Source organism: Schistocerca gregaria, chromosome X (assembly GCF_023897955.1).
Source record: "Schistocerca gregaria isolate iqSchGreg1 chromosome X, iqSchGreg1.2, whole genome shotgun sequence".
Lineage (NCBI taxonomy): Eukaryota > Metazoa > Arthropoda > Insecta > Orthoptera > Acrididae > Schistocerca > Schistocerca gregaria.
In genome coordinates, this window is record NC_064931.1 from 151,529,157 (window position 1) to 151,534,423 (window position 5,267).

General features: G+C 48.0%; 1 non-coding gene across 1 annotated transcript; it reads right to left on the reverse strand.

Moving 5' to 3' along the window:
* Positions 1-558: 558 nt before the first annotated feature.
* On the reverse strand, positions 559-633 carry Trnas-cga (transfer RNA serine (anticodon CGA)). The gene has a single exon. It is a non-coding gene; the product is annotated as a tRNA-Ser (tRNA).
* Positions 634-5,267: the final 4,634 nt, after the last annotated feature.

A 5,267-nucleotide genomic window follows, 5' to 3' on the forward strand; every position in this document is an offset into this window, starting at 1 on the left:
TCGTTGCGGCGGAATCTTCTCACGGAACTGCAATCACCAGCTTTCTCCTCCGAATGCGAAAATATTTTGTAGATCCCTACCTACAGAGGGCAAAACGATCACAAAAATAAAATAAGGGAATAAGAGCTCTCACGGAATGGAGTAATAGAGAATTATAGTGAAGATGGTTCGATGAACCCTCTGTCGTGCATTTAAATGGTATCTGCAGAGTATCGCTGTAGATGGAGATGTGCCTGTGGATGCACTGATTGACAGACAACAGAAGAGAGAAGGAGAGGGTATTTTCCCAGAATCCTTGTACAACATCGTATGTGCTGAAGTAAGCCAGCACAAATTATGTGCTTGAAAGAGTCTGAACAGCATGCCCTGGTTGCTCTTTTTTGTGTGAAAGAAGCGATAAATCTACAACTATACTCCGCAAGCCACTGTATGGTATGCGATGGAGGATACTTCTGATTTCACTATCATTTAATCATTTAGAGTTTTCACGGGGTCATTCGCGAACACCGTGAGAGAGAGAGAGAGAGAGAGAGAAATTTCCTGGCGGATTAAAACTGTGTGCCGGACCGAGACTCGAACTCGGGACCTTTGCCTTTCGCGGGCAAGCGCTCTACCAACTGAGCTACCCAAGCACGACTCACGCCCCGTCCTCACAGCTTTACTTCCGCCAGTACCTAGTTTCCTACCTTCCAGCCTAGGCTGTGGCTAAGGCATGTCTCCCCATATCCTTTCTTTCAGGAGTGCTAGTCCTGCATGGTTCGCAGGAGAGCTTCTATAAAGTTTGGAAGGTAGGAGACTAGGTACTGGCGGAAGTAAAGCTGTGAAGACGGGGCGTGAGTCGTGATTGGGTAGATCAGTTGGTAGAGCACTTTCCCGCGAAAAGGTAAAGGTCCCGAGTTCGAGTCTAGGTCCGGCACACAGTTTTAATCCGCCAGGAAGTTTCATATCAGCGCACACTCTGCTGCAGAGTGAAAATCGCATTTTAGAGAGAAAGAGAGAGAGAGAGAGAGAGAGAGAGAGAGAGAGAGAGAGAGAGAGAGTCAGAGAGTTAAATAGATGTAACGCTCGTGCAACAAACACACACACACACACACACACACACACACACACACACGCACACACACAAAATACACACACACACACACAAAGGTAAAACCAACGGAAATCGACATCACATACATACATTTTGCAGCTGACATCACTTCAGAAAATAAGACGTTATAATATAGTACACTATGTGATCAAGGGTATTCGCACACCTACAAAAACATATAGGTGTACTGTGCTGCCACCTACTGCCACGTACTCCATATCAGCGACCTTAGTTGTCAATAAACATCGTGAGAGAGTGGAATGGGTCGCTCAGCGGAACTCACGGACTTCGAACATGGTCAGGTGATTGGGTGTCACTTGTTTCATACGTCTGTACGCGAGATTTCCACACCCCTAAACATCCATAGGTCCACTGTTTCTGATGTGATAGTGAAGTGGAAATGTGAAGGGACACGCAGAGCACAAAAGCGTACAGGCCAAACTCGTCTGTTGACTGACAGAGACCGCCGATAGTTGAAGAGGGTCGTAATATGTAATAGGCAGAAATCTATCCAGACTATCACAGAAAAATTCCAAACTGCATCAGGATCCACTGCAAGTACTATGACAGGCGGGAGGTGAGAAAAACTTGGATTTAGACGTCACACGGCTGCTCATAAGTCACACGTCACGCCGGTAAATGCCAAATGACGACTCAACTGTGAAAAAAAAAAAAACGTTGTGTGGAGTGACAAATCACGGTACACAATGTGTCGACCCGATGGCAGGGTGTTGGTATGGCGAATGCCAAGTGAACGTTGTCTGCCAACAATAAAATTCGGAGGCGGTGGTGTTATGGCGTGGTGGTGTTTTTCATGGAGGGGGCTTGCACCCATTGTTGTTTTGCGTGGCACTACCACAACACAGGACTACATTGATGTTTTAAGAACCTTCTTGCTTCCCACTGTTGAAGAGCAATTCGGGGATGGCGATTGCAGCTTTCAACACGTCCGAACACCTGTTCATTATGCACGGCCTGTGGTGGAGTGGTTACATGACAATAACGCCCCAGTAATAGACTGGCCTGCACAGAGTCCTGACCTGAATCCTATGGAAAACCTTTGAGATGTTTTGGAACGCTGGCTTCGTGCCAAGCCTCACCGACCGACATCGATACGTCTCCTCAGTGCAGCACTCCGTGGAGAATGGACTGCCATTCCGTATGAAACGTTCCAGCACCTGATTGAACGTATGCCTGCTGGAGTGGAAGCTGGCATCAAGGCTAAGTGTGGGCCAACACCAAATGTAATTCCGGCATTATTGATGGAGGGCGCCACGAACTTGTAAGTCATTTTCAGCCATGTCTCCGGATACTTTTGATCACATAGTGTGTATATTAAAGCTGTGTGTGCAGTTTGTGACTTGTACTGACAACTGTTTGTAGTGGAGGAGGCGGAAGAACAGATTCTTCAGCTGAAACATACAGTCCGCAGCTCGCGGTCGTGCGGTAGCGTTCTCGCTCCCCGCGCCCAGGTTCCCGGGTTCGATTCTCGGAGGGGTCAGGGATTTTCTCTGCCTCGTGATGAGTGGGTGTTGTGTGATGTCCTTATGTTAGTTAGGTTTAATTAGTTCTAAGTCCTAGGGGACTGATGACCATAGATGTTAAGTCCCATAGTGCTCAGAGCCATTTGAACCATTCTTTTTTTGGAACATACAAGTACAGTGTTATAGTAGATTTACACCGATCAGTCAGAACAGTTTGACCACGTACCTAATAGCCGATATGTCCACATTTGGTACGTATACAGCGGCGACGCGTCGTGGCATGGCAGCAATGAGGCCTTGGAAGGTCGCTGGAGGAAGTTGGAGCACATCTGCATACACAAGTTAACTAATTCCTGTAAATTCCGGGGAGGGGGGACGATGAGCTTTGGCGCCACGTTCAATCTCATTCCAGGTGTGTTCGCTCGGGTTAAGGATCTGGTGAGATGGGAGCCAGCACAAATTAGATCTCGTCGCGGTGTTTCTCGCACCACACCATCACGCTCCTGGCCTTGTGATAAGGTGCATTATTGTGAAAAATGCCGCTGTCGTCGGAAACGTGTTGGTCATGACGGGATTATGTGGTCTGTAACTTGTATAGATACTCCTTGGCCGTCATGGTGCCTTGCACGAACGCCGCTGGACCCCTGCATGCCCATGTGAACTCCCAAGAGCATAATGGAGCCGCCGCCAGCTTGTCTTCGTTCCACAGCACAGGTGTGAAGGTGCTGTTCCCTTTGAAGACGACGGATTCTCCCCCCCCCCCCCCCTCCGTCTCCCCCCTCCAATCGGCACAATGAAGAAGGCATAAGGATTCATCAGATCAACTTATGGGTCGTCGGCTGCAGAAGCCCATCGTTAAGCGTGTTCGGTGCACTGCTCAGCATTAAGTCGGATGTTAGTTACTTCACAGTTCGCCGCCTGTCCTGTTTTAGCAGTCTGCCCATCCTACGACGTCCCAACCCCACTACGTCTGGCCGTGGATACACGTTGGTTTCACCACGTGTTGAAGACACTCACCACGTGTTGAAGACACTCACCACGTGTTGAAGACACTCACCACGCCACTCCTCGAGCACTCAACAAGTTGTGTAGTTTTCGATATGCTCGTGTCGAGCCTACGGGTCTTCACAATCTGTCCTCGGTCAAACTCAGATAGATCGCAAGCGTTCCCCATTCTAAACATGGACAGCATGCTCACTGATACTACATGCACCGAGTGTGTTTCTGACTAGCAGTCTTTCCTCGCCAGGTGTCGCTTCTGCCCTGGATGGGTTTATGTAATTAGTAGGCTGGTGGTCATGATGTTCTGGCTGATCAGTGTATGCAAGTTAAAAGAGCTGTAGGCAAGTAAAAATGTGTCATACTTCAGGCTACTACCCTTCTTCAAGAAACTAAGGCTAAACGCGTAGCCGGCTGGAGTGGCCGATCGGTTGTAGGCGCTACAGTCTGGAACCGCGCGACCGCTACGGTCGCAGGTTCGAATCCTGCCTCAGACGTGGGTGTGTGTGATGTCCTTAGGTTGGTTAGGTGTAATTCGTTCTATGTTCTAGGGGACTGATGACCTCGGAAGTGCTCAGAGCCATTTGAACCTAAATGCGTATGGAAATTTGGATTTATTCAGTTGTACACAAACATAATACCGAAATCAATTATAAAATATTGTTGGCAAGTGAAGATTGACAGATCAACGAATGTGAATATGTAACTCTACTTTGCCTTTATGTTGGCGCAAAAATACTACAATGAAATTCTAAATGCAATTCCAACTTTTCCAGTTTCGAGAATTTAGGACGTTTCTCGAGAGAAATTACTTTTCTGTGGCTATATGTATGTTAATACTTGGATTCCTGGTAAGAGATGCTATCTCCCAGCGAGGACGTTATGGTAATGCTGCAAAAATACGTTATGAACACTATCCATCAAGTCGCCTCGGTAGACGCGCAGTGAGAGTGTTGAATTGCTAACTAAAGGGGAACAGGTTCCGGTCACAGATTTTGTTCTGCTCGGGGACTGAGTGTTGTGTTGTCCTTACGTTCGTATAGTCATAATCGCCATTCTACTATTGCACTGACTGTTTGGGCACGCGATATGCCGTGTCGCGTCGTTGCTGGCACTTCAAAGGTGAAGAAAATATAAAAGTACCGCATAGATGAACGGGGAATCGTCTAGGCGCCACAAATGAGAAACTCCACTGGCATAAGTGACTTTCACAAAGGGAAGGTTGTTATGGCCTGATACCTGGGAACGAACAATTTCGGAAGTTGGAAGTTGGTCGACTGTTCGTATGCTGACAAGAAAATATGCGATCGTAATTAAAGACGTTGTGACAGCTCTGGACTACGTGAACATTACTGCGGGCTACCTGAATGCCTCCTTGCTTGGTATACACCTTCACAGCGGGGCATATTTCAACAGGATAACTGTTACGACTGCCACAGACGGCCCCAGCCAGGCAGACTATACTAAAGACACCCCTGTGTACCATATAACATACACAAGCACTTGCAGGCGCAACCAAGAGGAAACCAATTCTTTTGCAGAGGTCGCCTCACAGATACAGGGAAAATTGGAGTACTCCACCGGCTTTATAAGGCCAGCGCAGCAGCAGAGCAGCGCATATCTACACCTCCCGCCACCTTGATCCCCCTCACCCTCTGGTTGCTCCTCTCCTCTCCCATCCCTGCCCCCTG